A 25,762-nucleotide genomic window follows, 5' to 3' on the forward strand; every position below is an offset into this window, starting at 1 on the left:
TTAAAGAATGATTTTCTGGATTTAAGATTAAAAACAATGGATTGCTAAGTATTTAGACAAAGAGCTAAGGGAGGGGAGACTAACATTAACACTAATGTTAATAACATTTATGGTGTACAAGGTCTGAATGGACTTTGCCTTAGAGAAACAACAGTAGTGTCATATTAGGTATATCTGGTAAATGTGGAATATAGCAATCATACAAGGAAATGGTGGAGTAACAATAAGGTAGAACTATAGTTTTTATGTGATAAAGGAGAAAAGGAAAATAATTGTTTTTTAATGGCCTGAAAGACTAGATTCTAAGCCAGAAGTAATCCTATTAATTAAAAAAATTAGTTCTTTTCTTATTGCCATTAGAATTTAGTATCCTTAAAAATTTGCCAAAAAAAGCAATCAGCAAAACCAGAAAGTATTTAGTTAAGAATAATGTCATCTGACCTAAAACATTGGGGTTATGGATTATGTTTGAAATTTCTAGTCGAGGCATTCATTAGTAAATACAACTAGATATATTTGTACTTAGGATATCTATTGCCTGTTCATTTGTTGTTTTAGTTATTCCCAGTTATGCTTGGGATATTGACTTCTAATTCATAGTTATTACTGGTTATGCTCAATTATTCTTGGGAAACCTATTGCCAATTCATTGGTTATTATGAATTATGTTTAAAATTTCAGCTGCAGCATTCCGCCATAGCCACTACCAGCTACAATTATGCCTGGGAAGTCTGTTGCCAAGTAAATCTTAACTTACTGTTCAGTGCTACATTCTAATGACTTTCACTTTGCCTCTTACCTAGAATAGTCAATTTAGCCAATTAACAAATGTTATTTTCAATGACACAATACTATATAAAATAGGGCAGACTTTATAGCAGTGGATTTGCTATTTGAAGCAGCCATTCAAATTATCATAAAGCCACAAGCCTCAAGGAAATTTTATCTGACCATGACAAATCAGGAAAAGTTTAAACATAATATTATTCAAAAGTAAAAACAAAAATCTTATTACTAGAATAATCATGTAATTTATCACCCAAACTAGGGCACTTGTGGAGGTGAGCAAGTCAACATCTAGATAAAAACCTGAGTGAAGTGACAGAGTCATGACAATCACAAGCACTCTGGTAGGTATAGTCACTTTCTTATTGTTCAGCATTAAAGATTGTTGTGATTAGTCCCAATATTGGCCTGAAATGATTTTTTTGCTCGTGTTAAATTGCCTTCATGGACATACCAGTGGTAGCTCTAAAGAGGAGTAATGGAAATGAAAGGGTCAGAGTTTTCTAGCTTATTGATAACAATAATAAATATATTAATAATTGCATTATATATATATATTTAGGGCTTTATAGGGACAACTGTTAAAGGATAATCCCTGTGAACGTATTGCACATGATAATAATTCTATGGTCTAAGCAATCATTCATTCAGTGACTATTCATTCACTGAGTATCTTCTATGTGCCATGCACTGTTCTAGTTGCTGGGTATACCTCGAACAATAAGATATGTGGGGTGCCTATACTAAAGTTGATCTTTCAATGAAAAAATTAGAAAACCATAATATATAGTTATATATTAACATTTTCTATGTATTTGCCTTTTTTAAAATTTCTTTATATATATGCTTTTTCTACTGCAAAACGTGGTGACCCAGTTACACATACATGTACACATTCTTTTTTCCCACATTATGTGTTCCAACATAATTGACTAGACAGAGCTCCCAGTGGTACACAGCAGGATCTCATTGCTAATCCATTCCAAAGGCAATATTCTGCATCTATTTACCCCAAGATCCCAGTCCCTCACACTCCCTCCCCTTCCCCCTTGGCAACCACAAGTCTATTCTCCAAGTCCATGATTTTCTTTTCAGTGGAAAGGTTCCTTTGTGCCATATATTAGATTCCAGATATAAGTGATATCATATGGTATTTGTCTTTCTCTTACTGACTTACTTCACTCAGAATGAGAGTCTCTTGTTCCATCCATGTTGCTGCAAATGGCATTACGTTGTTCTTTTTTATGGCCAAGTAGTATTCCATTGTGTATATATACCACATCTTCCTGATCCAATCATCTGTCAATGGACATTTGGGTTGATTCTATATCTTGGCTATTGTGAATAATGCTGCAATGAGCATGTGCGTGCATGTGTCTTTTTTTTTTTTTTTTTTTTGTCTTTTTGCCTTTTCTAGGGCCACACCCACAGCATATGGAGGTTCCCAGGCTAGGGGTCGAATTGGAGCTGTACCCCTGGCCTACACCAGAGCCACAGCAATGCCAGATCCGAGGTGCATCTGCAACCTACACCACAGCTCATGGCAACACTGGATCCTTGACCCACTGAGCAAGGCCAGGGATCGAACCCTCAACCTCATTCTAGTCAGATTTGTTAACCACTGAGCCACGATGGGAACTCCACGTGTCTTTTTTTAAGTAGAGTTTTGTCCAGGTATATGCCTAAGAGTGAGATTGCTGGGTCATATGGTAGAACTACCATATATTAACAGTGAGATAATTTTCATTTATTTTCTTATTTGTTGTTATAGCCTTTTCTTTTTCACTTAAAGTTGGCCTTTTAGAATTTTTTTTGTCAGTCCGTTTGAGCAGTGATGAGCCCTTTCAGTTTTTGATTGTCTGGGAAACTCTTTCACCTCTCCTTCAATTCTGAATGATAATCTTTGCTGGTAAAGTATCTATGGTTGTAGGATTTTGTTTTGTTCCTTTCAGCACTGTAAATATATCTTGCCACCCCTTTTTGATCTGCAAAATGTTTGCTTAAAAATTAGCTGATAGCCTTGTTAGGGTTCCTTTGTATGTGACGTCATTTTTCTCTTATATCCAGTAAAAATTTCTCCTTATCCTTACCTATTGCCAGTTTAATTATGATGTCTTGAAGTGGATTTTTGTGGGGTCATCTTTTTGCGGACTCTCTGTGATTCCTGGATGTGGATAGCTCTTTCTTTCCCCAAGTTAGCTAAGTTTTCAGTCTTTTTTTTTTTTTATTTAATCGAATATGCTTTCTGCTCTTATCTCTCTCTTCTCCTTCTGGGATTCCTTCCTATAGTGTGAATGTTAGAACACCTTTTTTCCCCAAAGTCCCTTAAACTACTCTCATTTCAGAAGTTCCTTCTTTTTTTGCTGTTCTAATTGGGTGATTACCACTCTTCTGTCTTCCATATCATTTATGGGTTCTTCTGTATCACTTAATGTTCTGTTTATTCCCTCTAGTTTATTGTTCAATGTAATTATTGTATTCTTTGGATCTGGTTGGTTCTTTATATGTGCTCTAATTCTTAGCCGAAGTTCTCACTGTGTTCCTCCATTCTTTTCCTGAGTTTAGTGAACATTTTTATGACTTGTTTAGATCTCTTTATCTGGTAAATGTTTATCTCAGTTTCATGGAGTTTTTGTTTTTATTTTTTAATGGAGTTTTTTTGTTGTTGTTTTGTTTGCAACATATAATTCTATCTACTCATTTTTATTTTGTGTGTGTGTATTTTTCTCTATAAATTAAGTAAAACCATTGTCTCTTCCAGTCTTGATAGTGTGTCCTTGTGCAGGAGCATTCCTTTGCTGACTACATGTGTCCTATGGCTTTGGTGAAAAAGATGGAACTGAAGTGGGCATGGGGCAGGGCTCTTCCCAGAATGTGCCAAGGGCTATGCCTCAGAAGGTAGGGTTGGAACCAGAGCCTGACACAAGCTGAGGTGCATAATGAGGGGGTCTTGACTGGTCAGCTACAGCATCAGGCACTTTTCATTTTGTTGCCTCTGTGTTAAGATTGGGCTTCTGTAAGTTTGTGCATGTGCCTTTAAGAGTAGAGTCTCAGTTTTCTTCAGGCTTCTGGCTCTCCATGTTGTAATTTTTACTGGTTTTCAAAATTCACTGGGGGTGGGGAGGCTTGCTTTCCAGACACTGGTACTGAGATCTGGGATGCCCAATGTGGGGCTCAAATACATCATGCCTTAGAGAGGACTTCCTAGTTTGTGATATCCCTTTCTGCTTTTGGGTCTTCCACTGGGGGATGTCTATCTTGACTATATACATATTATTACATTGCATCTGTGTCTCACTGACACAGAAAATTTTTCAGAACCCACCTATTCTATATTCTAATCTCTCAGGGCCTCTCACAATCACCTCTCATGAAATGTCTCCTCAATTTGCTTTTCTCTTTAAAAGGCTTTCTCTGTTTTCCTGTCATAGAAGATGACTGCCTTATATTGTCTCAGTCCAACAGTCAAGCTAGACTAAGTTTAGTGCCTGAGACTAAATTCCAAATTCTCAGAAATAAGAGTGAATTAGATTCCCTTAGGGCAGGTGATGCATTTTATATTCCCTGTTAAGACAAGGTCAGGTCATACAAAGGCAGATACCAAACTCTCCATTCAGTGTCAGGGAGGGGGTGAGCATGAGTAGGTCTAGGGGAAATGGCTTTTTTTTTTTTTTTTTTTTTGGTCTTTTGCCATTTCTTGAGCCGCTCACATGGCATATGGAGGTTTCCAAGCTAGGGGTCAAATCGGAGCTATAGCCACCAGCCTAAGCCAGAGCCACAGCAACGCGGGATCCGAGCCACATCTGCAACCTACACCACAGCTCACAGCAATGCCAGATTCTTAACCCACTGAACAAGGCAAGGGATCGAACCTGCAACCTCATGTTTCCTAGTTGGATTCATTAACCACTGAGCCAGGACGGGAACTCCGAGAAATGGTATTATTTACGACTGCAAGTACTCTATAAAAATGTATAAAATACTCTTAAATGGATTTCAAAAATAATACAAATGAAGGCCTGAGATGTAAATAACTTGCTCAAAATCATACACTAAGTGAAAAATTAGAGTCTAAATGCTGTCTTTTTTTACTCTGTGACGTCATTTTTCTCTGAGATTGTCCCTCATTAAGTAATACTGAAACCTCTGGTCTCTTGAGTTTCTTTATTAATCTCTAAGTTATCTTTAAACTTTTTGTTTTATTCTTGTAAATACCTAATTCTGGTATCTATTAAGATATAAACATTCTAAAGTCTATATTTCCATTTTCCTGTTCTTTTAAAAACTTTTCTTCTTCCTTTGCACCCACGGAGATAAAAGGAGCCTACTTTGTAGACTATAGGCCTCAAGAAGAAAGTGGTTTTAAGAATATTAGGTAGCAAACCTCCGGCAAACTTTTGAAGTATATTTTGATCTTGCTGCCTCTGGAATAGAATGTTTTGAAATTTTCTCTCCAATTATAGGGATATTAGAACAAAATTTTTAAAGTGGCATGAATCCCCAAGACTCCTCTCTAATAATTTAAAACACTTAATTAAAAACAATTTTGTCAAGTAGAGAGTAATATTGATGTGAATATTTAAAGTACTCACTAATGAACTGGTACAAAAACTCTGTCCCCTTAGCATTGACTTTGAGCTAGTATTTTCAACTATGCTACCTTAGGATGATTATAATATAGTTTTTGTGAAGAAAAGAATAACCTCAGATAGCATCACTGAGGTCAGTTCAAAAGCTATGATTAAAAGGGGAAATTGAAATTCAAATTTATCTTACTTTTCCTTGCGTCTTTTTATTAGCTGACTGTGTGCAATTGGAAAGGAAGATATTAATCAAAATATAATTACCAAGACAGAAAAAAATTTATCATTTTTGAAAGATGTTGAGAAGAAGAAAAAAGTTAAATGTTGGCAAGCCAGCAGTTTAGAAACTTTGCTAAGGCTTTGAAATTTGAATGTGAATTGTAGGAGAACACTCAGGAAAAGAGTAAAATAAGCAGATTTCATTGTATTTAATTTGGCCTCTTAAATGTAACATGATGGGACTTGTAACCCAGAAATATTTTCTTAGGTATATTCACTAGGGAGGGTAAGCATAATTACAGCTGTTCAGACTTCATGCAAACCAAATTGGCGTTATGGACAATTAATCTTTGAGAACATTAAGGTAGCTCTGTAATTTCTTACTTTTGTAAAAAGTAAGAGTAAGGCAACATAAATCAAATTGTAGTCAGTAGGGCAGAAGTTTACTTAATTGACAATGTAAGACAAAGTGTCATTAAATTTTTATTACATTGGGACAACTCATAATTCACAAATCTATGTAGTCCTGAGCATGCATAATTATGTCCTAATTCTTACCTACCTAAGAGATTCATAACCTGAGAATTTGATTTTTTCCTCTTGTTCTTTTTATTGTAAAGTTGGACTGAGATAGCAAATGGTTGGAATGTCTTAGAATAAATTGATATCCTAACATACTCTCTACAGAGGCATGTAGAATGTGGTATTCTCTTGTAACACCCTAGCAACAAAGCATTTGGTGAAAGAAAGAAAGAGGTAGAGAAAGAGAGAGAGGGAGAGAGGAAGAAGAAGAAAAAAAAGAAGGAGAAGGAGAAAAAGAAAGAAAGGAAAAGAAAGAAAGAAGAAAGGGAAGAGGGAGGGAGGAAGGAAAGAGAAATAAAAAGAAAAGAAAGGAAAAAAAGAAAAAAGGATTTCCTGTCGTGGCTCAGCAGAAATGAATCTGACTAACATCCATGAGGATGCAGGTTTGACCTATGGCCTTGCTCAGTGGATTAAGGATCCAGCATTGCCTTGAGCTGTGGTGCAGGTCAAAGACACAGCTTGGATCCTGTGTTGCTGTGGCTGTGGTATAGGTCAGTGGCTACAGATCTGATTTGACTCCTAGCCTGGGAACCTCCATATGCCATGGGTGCAACCCTAAAAAGACGAATAAATAAATAAATAAATAAATGCATACAAATCGCCCCTCAAAAAAAGAAAAAAGGAAAGAACCATAGTTTTGGTGGACTTGATGAACTGGAAATAATGAGGTTGGCTATTATGGAGTTGGCAAAATCAATATATATTTTAAATCCAATTTTTTATTGCAATATAGTAAGAAATATATTCAATCCTGGCAGAAAGCTCCTCAAACCTTTAGAATATCTTAAGTGATATGAGTGTCTTTTGCCATACATTAGGAGCCCCCTTTGAATTTATGCTAAAGATGTGATCTAGGGAAGGGACCACTAGAAAACCTCTGGGGATGGTCACCAGACAGACTAAATGATTAGAAGGTTGGAACTTTCAGCTCTGCCCACCAACCTCTGAGAAAGAGGAGGAGCCATGACTACAGATTAAGCTCTATAAAAATTCTTGATGAGATTCCAGAGTAGTGAACCAGAATGAATCCATGTACCAGGAGGGTGACACAACCAAAATTCACAGGGACAGAAGATTCTGATTTTGGGAGTTTTCTGAACCTTGACCTATGTACCTCTTTAGCTGGCTGTTCATTTGTATCCCTTTATGTCCTTTGTAACAAGCCAGCAATCTAATAAATAAACTGTCTTCCTGAGTTCTATGGGCTGCTCTAGGAAATTAATAGAAACTAAGGAGGGGTTCATGGGACCCTGCAACTTACAGCCAGTCAGAAGGAAAGGTATCAACCCAAAGTTGCAATTGATACACGAAACAGAGGCAGGCTTATGGGACTGAATCCTTGATATGGGTTCTGATATTACTTCCAGGTAGATGACGTCAGAATAGCTTTCGATTGGTGGAAAACCCAATCAGTGTCTGCTGGGAATTGGACAATTTTTTGGTGATGTGCAAAAACACCCTTTGGACTTACCATTAAAAGAATACATGTTGCCTTGAATGATGTCCAGTTGGATTGGAAGTAGATATATAAATGAAAGTCTTGCGATAAAGCAATGCCAAAGAAATTGTAAAGTAAGGTAGGATAGCGACCTATAATACTTTTGACACTGTTATTGAAAGTCAGAACTGGCTATTAGGTGCATTTCTTATAAAGTTCAGAAATATACAGATTGGTATATGCAGCTCTCAATTATGTACCCACACTTAACAGGGAAGCTAATTAGCTTCACCATATGCTTCCTCCCTTTTTCACTGGGAGTCTCTCATGTTTCCCCTTTGCCCTTTTCTTGTACACATTTTCTTTTAATTGCCACCTTAGTATCAAATGAAAGGGAAATATTGCTGAAGGGTTGGGTGGAAATTATAGGTTTTTCAACATTCCCCAGATGGGCTGGCTCCCTGACTTAGGGCCTTGCCTTCCAGAATGTAAGTTCGAAGGTTGTGTCCCAATTCCTAACTCTGAGAACTATGAACAACGGCACAGCATGTAACTTGGAAAACAGGACTTTACATAAAAACCCTGGAGTAGTTCTTGCCAGTTCTTCAGCTATGTGGCTGGCCAAGGCATGTAACCTCACTTAGCCTCAAATCTAAATAAACACTGTGGACTAATGAACCTTTCCTCTCTCTTTTAGTTATAACTTACTCACAATTTAGATGCAGTTCCGACTGCTTTTCAAGATGTCTTCATCCCTCCTCTCATTCAGCATGACTGTGTGCCATCCGCCAACTGAGTATACCTTACTCTAATTCATGTTCATCTACGGGCTTCCCCGAGATCATAGACTTGATTCCTTTGACAGAAACTCTGTCTTACCCATCTTTAGAACAACAGGTCTTTGCATAGTGTCCAGCTCATGGCAGGCACTCTGTAACCACTGAGTGATAAATAATTTCAAAAAAGAAAATGGACCACTTAACGGCGTCAGTCACTCAAACAACAGCTTCAACAAATAGAGAAACTAAATTTATGTTTCCTGATCTCCTGAGTCCACTATTGATATTGGAGGGTCCTAGAAGGTAAAAGAACACACTCTCCTCCTTGCATACAGGATGATGTGAACATTAATAACTAAAGTTGAGCGCTAAGTGTAGACCCAGGAATGAAATTATCTTACTAATTAAGCACAAAAACCCCCCTCTAAGTTGGATATACTGTAATAGTATCACGTTGAGAACCAGAAAATTGAAATTTAGAGTTGTGTAATACGCTCAAATTTTCACAGCTAGTGAAGCAGGGAAGCCTGAATTTGTGGCTAATCTGAACCAAAACCATTGCTTAACTGCTATGGAATTCTGCCTCCAGGCCCCAAAATTTACAGCCAACTAGTGGCTGAGTCAGGGTTCTGATCCTAAACTTCTGTTTCCAGCATGTTCTGTCAATCTTCGTTAAAGCAGAATCTGCTCATAACAAACTATAATTAGAATTATCTTCTCACAGATTTTTGAAATTGGGCTACACTTAATTCAGTAGAAAGTTGCCTAATGTGAGTTAGTGAACTTTTGGGTACACTACATCCAAAAGTTTTCTGAGTCAGTTTCGCTCACAAATAAAAGTACAGCATCACTAGCCACAAAAGAATATGCAGAAACAAGGTGGCTGATAAAATCATGATATTTTCATTTCATCAGAAAAGAAGATACAGTGAGGAAATAAGATTTGGTAAGATGTTTCCAGATTAAGTAAGGTATTGGATAATACAGTAATGGCTAAGGACATATCTTAAAAGGAGAATTGGGTGTCAACTGAGAGAAATATATATTTTCCTGTGCTGTGTGTGTGTGTACTGTATAGAAGCCAATAAACAATATATGTTCCATATATATATATATATATATATATATATATATATATATAGGCACATCCAAAGAGCTCTTGAAGTGAGGTAATTGTTTATTCTTTCCTTATGTATGCTTATCACCATGAATATCTTTTCTCATGTCCTGCTAGATGCTTTTGGGAATGTCACGAGATGACTTCCAATTTTCTTTGCTTGTTTATGTTGCAAGCGAGCCCCCCTCCCTCATCACTGGACACTTTTGGGTTTTACTTCATCACTTTCCATGGTGACACTGTCATCACCTAAAGGCAGGGATGTATATATCCTTTTATGGTGGCCTTGGCTTCTTAACAACCATTTTACACTGAGCTTGGAAACAGGGGCTTTTAAGCCCTGCTGTGAATCTAGCTTTTCTGCTATATAATGCCCATGGTGTTGCAAACGATAACATTCAGCAAAGATGTTTTCATTAAGCGTCTTTTGTTCAACCACAGCGAGGGGATAGGAAAAGAGTACAAGAAATAAAAAAAAAAAAAACCCAAAAAACAAAAACTTCCTTTCCATTTAGGCTTATTAAATATTCAAGTGATTCCTCAAATATACTCAGCCTTGCTGCAGCTTCATTAAAGTACGGCTCCATTGCATTTTACGATGGAACACTGGTACACTATGCTTCCTGCAGTGGCTACCCACAAGCAAATAGATTGCTGCATTCCTCACCAGCCAAAACTCAAAAGTAGCCCAAAGTCAAGAGTATTATAGTAATCAAGGCCGCAGGTTAGAGGCATGGATAATGATGGCAAAATCCACATCAGTGAAAAAAGAGGCCACAACTTCCTCATCAAGTGCAAATGGAAATAACAAACAGCGATTTCTAGTCAAGGCTTAGTGCCTCTTATTCAAGAAGTCACTTCTAAAGACCTGAGTTAGATGGCCTTCATATCCATCAAGAGCCCATGTTCCCTAGAGATAGTATTTGAAATGAAAGCAAAATGATTATTTTTAAGACTATGTCGAATAAAAAAACAACCTAATGTCTACTATGAAATGCTAAACAACAACAAAAAAATAACACATAGGAATCAAGGACATATAGGAGCTATAATTCAATCACTAAAAATATAAAGTCCTAGGAACAGACAGACAGAAAAATGTAGCAGACTATAAAACCGATGACAATGAGCTCCATTGTGGAGTAATTGCTATAAGCTGGGCATTTCCCACAACATTTTATGTATATTATTTTATGTAATTCTTAAAACAATACAGATATATAGATATTTGTACACATTTATAGATAGGGAAACAAAGCCAGTACTAAAAATAACTGATTTACCCAATGTCATTGGCTAGATGAGAATATAAAACTATCTTCTATATCCAATCACTTGTGATAGAATATGATGGAAGATAATGTGAGAAAAAGAATATATAGTTATATACGTGACTGGGTCAATTTGCTGTACAGCAGAAATTGAAAGAACATTGTAAATCAAGTATACTTTGATGTAAAACCTTTTTTAAAAATTTTTCTTTTGAATTCCAGGTACTTTGCAATATGATGCATTGCTTTCTCATGGTAAATGATGTTTGGTTGAATGACAAAAGCACATACATTTTAATCTCCTTTAGTTTTCTAATTTTATTACACTGACTTTAAACTTTAAATCTTCTTTGAACTATAAGAAAACAGCATATTCATTCCTAGAGGCAAGATTTCAGCCCTAGTTTGCAGATTTCTCTTACTAAATCTCACATCCTGAGTCACATTAGAGCTTGGTTTTTATCAGCTTTAGCTCAGCTTGTCTCTCTGTCTTTCTAGACTACCACCCGAACACAAGCCCATAGTCCACAATTAGATTTTGCATCTACCTGGGAACATGTGATGCTCTTTTCCACATGGTCTTTTATAAAAACTAATGATGTGTTAGGACCATTGCTCTTAGAGGTCTCAGGAATCGACACACTTATGTGGCCAGGATTTATTTGTACAGAGAATTCAATAAAACAGTCCTGACGGTACTAGTGATAAAGTCATTCAAAATACACTTAACTCTTGCATTGGCCTCTCACACAACTGCTCTAGAGGGAACTACCCTTAATTTTAGATTGCAGTCAGTTTTTTCACTCATTTATATGTTCCAGAAACATGGGTTATAAGACTGTTCATTTCTAGACTGTGGAAAAGGAAGGGTCAGGGATTGTCATAAATCAAGTGATGGAATCTTAGAGGAAACAAAAGAGAGCAGGTGATTACAACACAGTTACTGATAGGTGACCACTGAAACATTAGTCTGCTGGCAAAGATTTAAATGTTCTCTAAAAAAGTAATAAACTTAGGAAAAATAGTCTTGGGCCTTTCAATCAGAATAGTTATAATGTTGTTTCTCTTCATTGTCAATTACCCATCAATCATGCTACCCCTGAAAATTAGTAAATTAGTGTGAGTGCAGCATTATTTATAATGCTATGAAATAAGAAGTAGCATGACACAAATTTGCTTTTATACTTATCAATAAAAGATGGTTTGGAAAGGCTAAGAAAATCCTAAACATGCTAATTTTTATTCCTTAAAGCTTTGCTACATGACCTCAGACTGACTTTCTCTTCCTATTTTTAAACCTCCATCAAACAATCTACTTAGCTTTTTATTGTATCCTCTTTTTAACATTCAATTTTAATGTATCCACTCAACTGCATATTTCTTGGGGTTAGAGGCCCTATCTTTTGCATCTTTGTATTTGCCTTCTCTCCAGAAGTCCATACAACTCCCATCTTTTCCCCAAACTTCTAAACTTACAGAGGCATGTCAATATATTCAGCCTGATGTGCTCAATGTATTTGATATTGGTTTGTGTTTTTTTTTTCAAAATGTCAATAATTAATTTTGCAATACATTAGCTCATCTCATTATTTTTTTATGTAGGATAGTCCTGAATAAACTCATAATCAAGCAGAGAAAAATAGCGGGAAATACAAAGCATCTAAAGTAATTAAGAATCTTAGAGAGCTAGAATTTGAAGGGAACTTAAGGATTATTTTGTCCAACTCATTTATTAATTTGGTGTAAGCATTCCCTCTCAACATCAAAGAAAGAAAAAAACTTCTGTGTGTATATGTGTGTGTAAGAGGATACAATTGTGACAGATACTTTGCTAGGTGCTCTGTAAGTAGATTGATGGAGGTTTAAAAAATAGGAAGAGACAGTCAGTCTGAGGTCATGTGGTCAAGCTTTATGGAATAAAAATAAAAATTAGCATGTTTAGGATTTTCTTTGTCCTTCCAAACCATTTTACTGGTAAGTATAAAAGCAAATTTGTGTTGTGCTACTTCTTATTTCATAGCATTATAAATAAATAAATACAAAGAAATGTTTTGAATAATATAAGCTTCACATTTTTAGGGTTTCTTTGCTTATTGCCATTTGCTTTTTTTTTCTTCTCATTTTTAACAGTTTTAATTTTTATTTGGAATTTTAGCATGAGATGTAGAACAAAAGTTGGTAATAATTATAAATTTCAGGTAGCAAGATAGGTGATAGACGTTAAGTGTAGGTGTATTACAGTTGTATCTAGGAGAGATAGATAGAGATATAGAATATATGTACCTGAGGAGAGAGAGCGAAGAGAGGGGGAGAGAAGAGAGAGGGTGGAGAGAGAGATGTAGAGATCCTACTAAAATCTCCATTGTGTTCACTATGTTCAGAGCATTATTCTTCATGCATTATATAGATCAACTCTTTAATTCTTTTTTTTTTTTTTGTCTTTTTGCCATTTCTTGGGCCGCTCCCGCGGCATATGGAGGTTCCCAGGCTAGGGGTCTAATCGGAGCTGTAACTGCCAGCCTATGCCAGAACCACAGCAACGCAGGATCCGAGCCGTGTCTGCAACCTACACCACAGCTCACGGCAACGCCGGATCGTTAACCCACTGAGCAAGGGCAGGGACTGAACCCGCAACCTCATGGTTCCTAGTCGGATTCATTAACCACTGCGCCACGATGGGAACTCCAGCTCTTTAATTCTTTATACATTTTATGAAATAAATACTATTATTACTGCAGACTTACAGCTGAAAAAAATCTAACCAAAGATAGGCATATTTGTTTTCTTTGGCTAGTGCAACAATTAACCACAAACTAAGTGGTTGAAAACAATAGAATTTTATTCTCTCATGGTTCCAGAGGCCAGGAGATCAAAACCAATATTATTAGGCTGATAGGGAGGGGTTCCAGGCTCTAGGGAAGAAGCATCCCTTGATATTTCCAGCTTCTGGTAGCCCTTCCAGCATCCCTTGCCTTGTCACTGCATCATTTCAATCCCTGCCTCCATCTTCACACGGCCTTCTCCTTTGTATGTGTGTCTCTTGAGCTCTACCAAATTTCCTCTTCTTCTTTTGTAAGGATGTTGTGATTATATCTGCCCAAAGGGAAAATCCAGGTTAAACTCCACCTTAAAGAAAGGGTGGGGAAAAAACTGTAATTGTAATGTATACATGTAAGGACAACCTGGCCCCCTTGCTGTACAGTGGGAAAATAAAAAATAAAAATAAAAAAAAAAGATAATTTATCACATATGTAAAGACACTTTTTCCTTATTGGGGAACAATTACAGTTTCCAAGAATTAGGAACTGGTATATTTGGATGACTCGTATCAATCTATTACAAAAAGTTAAGTATTGCATATAAAGATTGAACAGCTTGTAATTTATGGCACCTCTCAGATGCTCAGTGCATTAACTCTGTATATCAATAATTCTACTGCTGTCCATAGTCCACCACTGATTACTAAGGATGTTGCTGAATGTAAACTAATTCTGAGAGAATGGAATGTGTTCATTTTATAACAAATTAGATATAAACTATCCACTTCATTAAAATTTTGGGTTCTTCAAGATCCACTTTCACCTCAAAGCAACTTGCTTTTCATTATATATTTAAAACTGTATATATCATATGATATCACTTATATGTGGAATCTAAAGAAATGATGCAAATGAACTTACTTATAAAACAGAAATAGACTCACAGGTAGAAAAAAATCTTATGGTTACCAAAGGGGAAAGGGAGTGGGGGAGGAATACATTAGGAGTTTGAGATTAATAGATACAAATTACTATACATAAAATAAATAAGCAACACGGATTTACTGTAAAGCACAAGTAACTACAGTCAATATCTTGTAATAACCTATAATGGAAACGAGTCTTAAAAAGTACATGTACCTGAATTATTTTGTGTGTATCTTAAACTAACACAATATTGTAAATCAGCTATAATTTAATAAAAAATAAAATTAATAGACTTCATTCCAAGGGTTATTTTATAACTGGTATAAAAAGGACCCTGACGGAGACTGAAAAACAAATACCAGTGCCTGCCCAGTGAGGGATTCAATGTTCAGGTCCTGCTATAATACCAATAGAGAGTAACAGAAAAATCAGAATGTGTTCTATTATTGTGAACTTTATCTCAAAGCACTTTTTGTTTCTAACAGAAAGCTCTTTCTTGCTTACTTTATGAATAACTACTTCATGTGGTTTCAGATTTTTTAAAATTTCTTAGCCATCTTATAATAATGTGAGGAAATCCTACCAAATACTGTTTTCAACAAAATAATCCAGTGATTTATAGAGACAAATTTTTCAGTATCATAGGAATGATTTTTGTTGTTATGCACTTAAAATAGTACCTGGGAATATTTCACTATTGATTTTCCACAAGTCCAGTGAAGCCACCTAAAGACTAACTAGATGCTTCCATCAACTCCTTTCAGTAGAAGAATATTACAAAACCTACTGTTGAAGTTATGTAAATTACTTAGTGACAGTACTGGAATAAAAATTAGTCAGCGTACAAACTGTTAATTTTATTCTGTACAGGCAGTCTGATATTAATTATAAGGTAGGTATAACTACCACTTTCTGGATGAATTGCATAATCACCTGAATAACAATTTGAAGAGATTTAAGAAGCTAGTTGTATGTTTTTTCAAAATGTTAAGGTCTATGAATTTTATGATTATATAAATAGATATATGTATTTATAGATTTATGTATGTATTAATAACGAATTTATTATATATGTATGTGTGTGTGTACTCATACTCTTAGGAATCGCCAATGAAGATCTGAATAATATTCAGAGAAATCTTGAGCACAGCACAAGCCAAGTGAGAGTATGGATTCCTGAAAAATAGGATGAACTAGAGTTCCAAGTGTAGGACTGGAGTTCCCATTGTTGTGCAGTGGAAACGAATCTGACTAGGAACCCTGCGGTGGCAGGTTCAATCCCTGGCCTTGCTCAGTGAGTTAAGGATCTGGCATTGCCACGAGGTGTGGTGTAGGTAGCAGACATGGCTTGGATTCCGTGTTGCTGTAGCTGTGGTGTAGACCAGCAGCTGTAGCTCTGATTCAACCCCTAGCCTAGAAACTTCCATATGCTGCAGGTGTGGCCCTAAAAAGACAAAAACAAACAAACAAAAAAACCAAGTGTAGAATTTATTTTCTCCATCAATTACTGTCCACGGATTGTGAACAAATTTTCTGACTTCTCTGTGATTTAATTTCCTCATCTGTAAGATAGTGAGATCATTGACACCTATCTAATGGAATTGTTAAGCTGATTTAAAGGAAATAAGACATGCCTTATAGATCACATGGTACCTGCAAGTGTTTTTTATCTAAACAATAAATGTGTAATGGTCTTTTTCCATCTAAAAATGATGGGAATGTTGATGGAATAGGATATCCAAGGCTCATTCTTGATTTGCATTCATGGCTACTGACCCAACTCCTACATTGACCACCTGCACAGAAATGCAGTGTGAACCTTACTGGTTGGTAGAAGTAAAACTACAAACACACACTGTACTATCTGTAGTTAAAAATAGATGTTTCAATTCCTCTTTCTCTCTCCCTAGAACATGGAAATGTTAGGCCTCTCCTAACATTTCAGGGACAGGGGCAAAGGATAAATGGAGGGCTACTATTAGATGTCTAAATAATGAACTGAGGCTAACATTCTATTAAATAAAATACATCATCCTTCCTATATTGACACACATGCTTTCAGAATGACCAAGACGGCTAGACTCAAGTTGAGAATTTCAAACTCCTCATGGTTCTGGCCTCTCGTCCCTGGCCCCTAGTATATGCTCCTTCTCCTCCCCTTTTCACGTTTATCCCATATTACAGTGGGCTATGTACACATGCAAGAGGAACACGCTAACACTTCATCCACACCTCACAACAAAAGAGCTCCTTTCACTCTCTTAGGAAAGACTAAGTGGGGCGGGAGGTTTATGATCCTGACGTAGGTTTTTCTGATTCTCCTTTGAAGTGTCTGGTGTTGATTCAGCTATTTTCGTCCACTCAGTTGCTCCCAGTAATTGAGGTTGCATTTCTGATCTGTCCTTCACAAGGAAAAGGAAATTTTGCAGACAAATTGGACAGAATATTTTTGATATTCAACAGAGGGTTATACAGTAGATATATGTATTAAGTTTGATGTGCACCAAACAAATAAACACAGACCGAGTGGTTTAAACAATATAAAAGTCTTTTCTCACAGTCTTTTGGAGGCTGGAAGCCTGAGATCTTGGTACCAGCAGGCCTGGTTTCTCCTGGGGCCCCTCTTCTTGGTTTGGAGCTGTCTGTCTTCAGCTGTACCCTCACACAGCCTTTTCTTTGAGCACATGCACTCCTGGTGGTGTCTCTGCTACTTAGAAGGGCACCAGTCTTACTGGATTAGGGGCCCACCCTTATGATCTTATTTAATGTTAGTTATCTCCTTAAGGGCTCTCTCTCTAAATATAGTCACACTGAGGTCTTTAATTATATCATGTGATGAATTCTTAAAACTGTATAAAGACAGTAGAGTCTTTCTAATTGGTAAAGGAGGACTCTGAGTTTAAGTAAATTGCCCAGGAGTATTTAAGACAAAAAAATGGGATGCCATCACTTTGCCTTCTAGTAGATCCAAAGCAGATAGACTGGGATCTTCCTCTCTGCCCAGCATTGCCTGAGGCAAAGCAGAAAGAGTACATTGCACAGCAGAATTTATTATTTGCACTACAAATTCCTACTAATGCCTTAAATCAATACTAGCAGAGGTATCCCCAAAGACCAGAACACTCCTGTAGTCCTGAATTCACAATTCTAGCACTTTCTATAATAGAGAGTATTTCAGTAGTCATTTAAGGCAATGTTTATGTTTTCACCACATGATTCCATGGACTGACATTCATCATAAAGGATTTGATCCTGTCAGATTTGGTTTGTATTTCTTTTCGGTAAGCCCTGCTGCAATATGAGCATGTTGAAGTCATGTTGAACATGTGAATGAAGTCTTCCTAGAAAGCAGTCAGAGAAAATCAAGTCCCCATAAAGGTGATTACAGTAATTAATAAATGAGAAAACCCCACAAAATAGAAATTGATTGAACTGCTTTTTTGGGGGCCGTATCTGAACTTCTAATCACAATATTGCATTATTACTGATCCATAAGAAAAAGGGTGCAGCTTGTTTCTGCTCTTAAAAATCCTTCTCTTCTTTGGAATATGGTTACAGAACCAAGCATTGGCTACAAGAAACATTACTTCCTGCAACATCTCACTCCTTTGTGGTTCCAGATGTGGTTCTATTGGCCCTGTTAGAGTTGCCTTTGGGTCTGGGGTTTTGGAGAAGGCTGCTGCTCTGATTTGTCTAGAATATCTTTCTTCCTAGAAGCTGTTTTCCTTTGACTAAACTTCAGTTTTTATTTGTGAACTAGGAAAAATGGAAGTAAAAATACCTTTGAGCTATTTTCGTATCCTAGAAATATAAAGCAAGACAAATATGTTAAAATGGTGATAGTCTTTATTCAGCACTAGTTAAAGATGATAAAATTATAAGTAATAATGCAATATATGTTTCAAAATTTTTAAAATATTTTACTGTATATGAACTCACCTTCAGCAATAGATGAATAAGAATAATATACGTTTTGGTTTATCTATGAACTATTTATCAAATGTTTTATGAACATTATCATTATTATTTACTATTATATCAGAAAATTCTACTTCTCTCATCTAAAAAAGTGGGTTTCTTATTTTTGCTACTTTTATAATACACAAGCATTAATATAATTTTCACAGAAAATAAGATAATCTGAGTAACCTCTGGATATTGGAAACAATAGGATGCTGAATTAATAGTTGGAATTTTATTAAAGAGATTTAACACAGACATGCTAGATAGGCCTTTAACATAAGCTAAATTATCATAATGAATACAATATTTAAATTATGTTAAATAGGCCACATAATTTTTATATAGGAGATGGGGAGGTGAGTTGAGTGGACAGAGTGTGCAGAATAAAAACATAAATAATGTGCTTAGCAGAGAAATAATAGTGCCAAAATTCCAGTCATTAAATCTGCACAGTTGGAAGGCATAACAGAATTTTCTGTCATTCCTAGAGAGAGTTTTTTAGACCCGATAAAGTAAAACTATTCGGATGGAACTGAGGTAGGTTATTCTGGCTATGAACTTAGTCCAAACCAAGCCGGAATCAAGGCTGACTGCATTGTCCAATATCCCTTGCCGTTTGGTTTGCTGGCTGGTAATTGCATCTTCCCTCCATCTCAATACTTTGGGCTCCATTTTACCAAGGCTCTCTTTGCATTTTATATAACTCTGTGGCATCATTAGATATCTAGAACAGTGATTTGTGTCGATTTGGTATTCCTGGGCACCAAGATGTCATGACGGTCAGGGCATTAGAAAAACTAATTAAAAAATAACTTGTTCTAAAACTTATGTACGCGGGTATGTTTGAACGGGTTGGTGTTGGAGTGGGAAGGCTCTGCTGGGTGGACACTGATTACGTAAGTTTGGGGATCGGACGTCAGGGGCAGGGGTTCTCTGTGGGAATTCAGTGAGAACTATGCTGAATATGTGAGAGGCGTGGAGGGCTGCTGCTAGACCCCACAAGCTCATGTATGTGTACTCCTACTCGCATGCTCGTGTGTGCACGCACACGCACGCACAGGTTTATGAGATAAAGTATAGAATATAAGTTTTGCTGGCTGGTAGTCCTGGATTCATGATTTAGATTCATCACAAAGTTATTTAAATTCCTAAATTCTCAACCTCCTCACCTGTGAAAGGAAGTAATAAGCCCTTATTTTTCTGAAGATGGTCCTGAAGATTAAATTTATATCAAAAAAAAAAAAAAAAGGATCCTTTCCACTGCCAGTTCTGCTACAAAGCAAGCCCAGTCAATGATACCCGGAAGTAGTTGTCGCTTTGTCTAAGTTAATTAACTTAAGGGGAAGCTGACACCACATACCATACATTCCTAGCACCATTTGTGGGATCAATGCCTCCTAAGATTTTACAGCCGAGCTCGGTTGGTTTCTTGCTCAGTTTCTACAGGCACTTAGAAATTTGGCTGCAGATAGGCAGGAAGAGGGCGGGGAGTGGCTTGCAGTGGTGGGAAGGATTTCATTGTCAAAATGTGGTCACAATATTGTCTCCACTCCTGAAACGCGATCTCTAAGACTCCATTCCAATCATTCCTTAAGTCCAAATTTATTCCTGACCTTCCTGTAATCTGTTCATCCCTTACTTGAGTTCTGGAAGTCAGCTCACCCCCCCCCCCCGTTTTTCCTCTCAAATCATTACAATTAAGTCTCATTAACCTACAGCTAAGAGTACTAGTACTACTCGGGACCTGCAGCCCACCTTGTACTTAATTAGAACTCCACATAAGGGGGTTTCCCACACTCAACCATGTGGAGATAGCTTGCATTTTATACTAACACAGTTGCAAGGAATTATCTTTCTTCATTATTCATCCTCCCATATATTTTTCAAGCTCTATTATTATGTAGATTTGACTCCCAGCATTTTCCCATAGTTAATGTAACCTAAACCCGGATGTTCAGGAACATTCGTAACTCAAAAATAATATTTTGATTCCTTAAAATACTTTGAAGTGCTTAAATATGTAAGTGAATAGAATCAGGATTCATCATTTCCTCAAGAAGTCATTTTGAAATATGCTTTACAAAAACGTTATGTAAGGAATGTCAAACCACAATACCTGTGTTTTGTGAAAATGCTGAAACATCTGTTTTTAGATGAAGAATGGTTAAAAAAAAAAAAAAACTGAATAGAATATCCTAGTGTCTTCAAAGCACTCCAGATTGCCCTCACGTAAATTTGCTCATCTGTTTCTCCCAAAGGGCTTTTCTCCTCTTCCTTTTTATACTTGAAAGAAGAGTGAAGCCTAGAGGGTTAAGTGACTAATGTACCCAGAAGCCAGACCACAAAGCTCCAGCGTGTGACTACTTGGATTTGAACTTCTGTGTTCCATCTTTACATTCTGAGCACAGAATCCTGACCGGCAATGCAACTGACACATTCATTCAGCAAGTGTCAATTGGATACATACTATAGCGCAGGTGGTGAGTATCCACCATAAGGTGTCAAATCTTGTATTTTTCATCACGGTCTTTTCAGTCGCATGAATAAAGTAATGGTACTTTATAAGTAATCATTAAAAATATAACAGTTCCTCAAATAATTCAACATGGGAGTGCCACATGATCCAGCAGTTCCACTTCTGAGTATATACACAAGAGTTCAAACCATCAGCTCACAGATATTTGAACACCAAAGTTCAGAGCAGCCTGATTCACAAGAGCCAAAAGGTGGACACAACCCAAAGGCCTGTTGACAGATAAATGGATAAACAACATGTGGAATAGACATAAATGGAATTTTATTCAGCTCTAAACAGGATGGAGATTCTGACACATGCCACAACATGGAGGAAACTTGAAGACAGTATAGTAACTGAAATAAGCCTGCTACAAAAAGAGAAATATTAAATGGTTCTACATATATGGAGTTCCTACAGTAGTTGAATTCACAGAGATCAAAATCAGGATGGTGGTTGCCAGGGTCTGAGGGCAGGGGGAAAGGAGAAAGTGTGTAAAGGGTATGAGGTTTCCGTTTAAAAAATGAAAAGGGGGCTGGAGATCGGTTGTATATCAGTGTGAATGTACTAAATGTCATTGAACTGTACACTTCAAAGTGGCCAAAATATTAAATTGTTGTTATGTATAGTTTACCACACAAACTAAATAAATATAATAACAAAGCATGTCATGTACTACATTAGAGGTCAACATATTCATATCTCATTTGGTCCCAATAAAAACTTTAAAGGGGATATATCGTTATTTTCCCCATGTTACACATGTGCAATCTAAGATCCAGAGAGGCTGGAAACTTTGTTGAAGTCCCCTCAGCTAGAGAGCAGCATGGCTAAGATGTGAACACCATATTTTTTAACTCCAAAACTTGGGGCATTAATCCCCAGATTCTACTATTTACTGAGACTCTCTTGAAGCTACCACACCATTGCTTTCTGACTTCCAACATTTTGGTTGAGAGGCTCTCTGGCAAGTATGTGTCTTTTTGTGTATTTATGCTCCTTTGAAAGACATGTCCATTTTCCCTCTTGTTTCTCCTTTGCTTTTGATTTTCAGCAAACTTACTATGATGTATCTAGGTGTGATTTACCTCTGTATTCATACTGCCTAGAGTTTGTCAAACTTTGAGAATCAATGACTTTACATCTTTTTTAAGTTTTGCAAAATTCTTGGCCATTTTCTATTCAAAAACTTCTACCATTGTCTTTTAGCAATACTTCTCCAATATATTAATGTTAGATTTTTTCCACCATGACCCACATATCAGTATTTGACTTCCTCTTCCATACTTTCCTTCCATGCGTCAACCTATCTGGGTTTTGGCTGTGGTGATGGTGGTCTTTGATTTTTTATTTTTACTTGTCTGTCTCTGGTTAACTAATTTTTTAGTGTCTTTGTCACCTGAGGAAGTTCTGTTCCAATGAGATTTTAATTTATTTTATATTTCATATCCAGTATTTGGTTGTGTCTATTTTTTTAATAATATTCCAGTTTTGTGATTAAAATTGTTAGCTTTTCTTTTATTGTTATAATCACAAATATGTTTAACTCTAGGTCTAATATCTACAGTAAATCTTCTATTTCCTTTTTTCTCTTGTTTTTCAAGATGAGTTTAATTTGGTAATGGTGTCTTTTACATAGTTATCTAAAACTAGGAAACTTGTAAGATCACATAAAGTTTCTAAAATAAGCCCAAAGGGAAGTTTTATAATTTCAGATATGCAAATAAACTTCTACAAAGCTCTCCAAGGGACATACAAAACCATAACTTTAGAAATTTTTCTGCCAGGCAGTATCTATAATCCAAATACTCTCAAGTGGAAAATCATTTTCATATTTTATTTAGAGAAAGACAGATGTTACCAAGTTTAGTTTTTTAAGAGTTATTCACTAATATCCACTTAGTATGAATACTTTATAAAATTAGCTTATCACTTTGGGCTATATCCTTATATTTTTCATGAAGCGAACTTTTGGATTTCTTTTCTTTATTGATAGTCTATATCCCTCTAGTAGCAGAAAACAATCATTACAGTATTTAAATGTATTTATGATAAATCCAAGACTTGTTTCTCCTTCTGGTTGATAGTCAGGAGGAAAGCAGTTCCCTGGACTCTGACAAACCAACTTCAAAAAAAATTAAAACTCTGAAATACACACAGAGCAATGATGCATATTTTCCTGTTGCTTATCATGTTAGTGTGAGTGTGAGTCAGATGTCAAAAAGCAAACTTAAAGGAAAATCTCTCATTGACTGAAATAGTGTTATGAAAAGTCACAATCATGTGGATGCTTGTTTTCACTGTATTGGTACAGTAGAAAAAAAATAATGTATTGGGGAAATAAAATAAATAAATAAATACATACATACATACATACATAAACATCCGATGGCAGTAGTTTTGTTTTGCTACTGGGTATCATGTAAGGAGAATGGTATAACTCATTGCTCCGTGAGTCATGTACGTGGGTCAAGAGAGGTGAATGTAAACTTGTGGTTGGGGACCAATCGATTTTATAGTAATGAAATTGATGTTTCTTGAGGTTGAGTTGACAACTGGTGGCATCAAAATCATAAAAGAAAAACATGTATTTTACCTAGGCTTATAAATATGTGCATGTATCATTATTGGAAACTTTTTAAAAATAACTTACCTGTGAAGTAGGTAGGGCAAACCGAAAAACAATAACAAAATAATTTGTCTGAGATCCTAAAATTCAAAGTATACAATATCGAGCATCCTATTTGGAGTGTAAAACAAAACTTCCATTTAATGCCTTACACAAAATTTGCAATTTGTGTTTGTTGGGCACCTACTAGAGGCAAAGCAGTGAATTTGGTGCTTGGGAAACAATAATATCCAAGAAGCAAAGTCTGAAATTATAGGGGCTTAGAAGTCTAGTAAGAGAGGCCCAAAAAAAAGTATATATATATATATATATATATGGTATATGTGTACATATATAAATATACACACACACAAAATTTGGTAAGATTTTTTTCACAGGAAATTTTCTGCACTGTACAGAATGCTAATTGGAAAGACACCAAACTTAATCTGGTATTTTCCCTGGGATTGTTGGAGGCTCATCTACAAGTAGCCTTATAGAAGAAAAGAGAGAATGACATCTCAGATGGAAAGTCTAAAACACTCAAAAATATGGAGCAAAGAGAGATCTTGGCCTGCCTATGCAGGCAGTAGAGAAAAATTGACATGGATGGATTACAAAATGTCTGGTTTTGGTATCATACATTGGTGAAGGGCATTTCCACATCTATCAGAGATTTTAGTGGATATGCTGATAACACTGATCAGACATGTCTCCTTCAGTAAAAAACATAAATTTGCATCAAGTGCTGCGGTGTCAGTGACTTACAACTCTCAGCTGACTTTCTGGGGAGTTGCCTCCTGACCCAGGGCCAAGCCTCCAGGCAATTGTTTTCAAGAGGGGAGAAGACAACTCCGTCCTCTTGCTTCTCTTTGGGACAACTCTGAAAAGCCATCTCAGCTCCAACATTCCTTCTACAATTGGCTGAGGCTGTTGTTGTGACTGCTTGCTGCTGGCCATGTCCTCCTGCCTGGTTTTGTTTCCTAGTTCCCACATAGGTATTGATCCCTAGGACGCGCCAACAAACTCAGGAAATGCAAATCTATCTCGAAGTTTATTTTCCAAGTGTCCTAACCACATTTCCCAGGGTTGTTAAAAATTGATAGAAAAAGTAAATGGGAAAAAGCATTTCCTCTATATGAAACACTTCATGAACACTAACTATAAAATCAGCTATTATGTAAAACAGGTATTAACTGTGGATAGCCATAGAGGCTGTATTGGCTAGGATCTCCAGGACAAACTATAGAGTATTAAGTCCAAAGTTTTCATCTAAATTTAGCATATTTTTATTAATCCTTCAATAAATTTAGCAAAAATAATACTTCCACATGATTAAAAAAAAAGAAATTGGGAGTTCCCGTCGTGGCTCAGTGGAAATGAATCTGACTAGCATCCATGAGGACTCAAGTGTAATCATTGGTCTTGCCCAGTGGGTTAAGGATCTGACGTTGCTGTGAGCTGTGGTGTAGGTAGCATACGCGGCTTGGATCCTGCATTGCTATGGCTGTGGTCTAGGCCAGAACCTACAGCTCTTCTGATTCAACCCCTAGCCTGGGAACCTCTGTATGCCACTGGTATGACCCTTAAAAGGTAAAGAAAGAAAGAAAGAAAGAAAGAAAGAAAGAAAGAAAGAAAGAAAGAAAGAAAGAAAGAAAGAAAGAAAGAAAGAAGAAAGAAAGAAAGAGAGAGAGAGAGAGAGAGAGAGAGAAAGAAAGAGAGAGAGAGAGGAAGGAAGGAAGGAAGGAGGGAAGGAAGGAAGGAAGAAATTGCATAGAAAGGCCTATGATAAAATAATAACCTCCCCTCTAAGCCCCCTGCCATCATCACAGGCACTAAACATCCACTGTCCAACATTCCATGTCTTAGCTTCAGTCATTCTTAAGGTTTTTTGTGTTTATTTTCCTAACATTTCCTTCCTAATGCTATATTTTTATTACTTTTTATTGATTATCAACTGCATATGTTGCCTTTAATTTTCATTTCCAAAAATTGAAGATTTCATTCGCAGTCTTCCACCTACTTTCCACTCCATACTTTTGATGTTAGAATGTTATTACTTTAGTGAAATTTTTACCTTTAAAGAATATCAATCGTTTTGTAGTTCTAGGTACTATCGCTTGACTGGATATGATGTTAGACAAAGATGTTAGCGTATTTCTCTTCCTTCCTCCTCTTGTTTCATGTTTATCAACATTTTGGGTACCTTTATGTC

The sequence above is a fragment of the Sus scrofa genome, chromosome 8, assembly GCF_000003025.6.
Source record: "Sus scrofa isolate TJ Tabasco breed Duroc chromosome 8, Sscrofa11.1, whole genome shotgun sequence".
In the NCBI taxonomy this organism is placed as follows: domain Eukaryota; kingdom Metazoa; phylum Chordata; class Mammalia; order Artiodactyla; family Suidae; genus Sus; species Sus scrofa.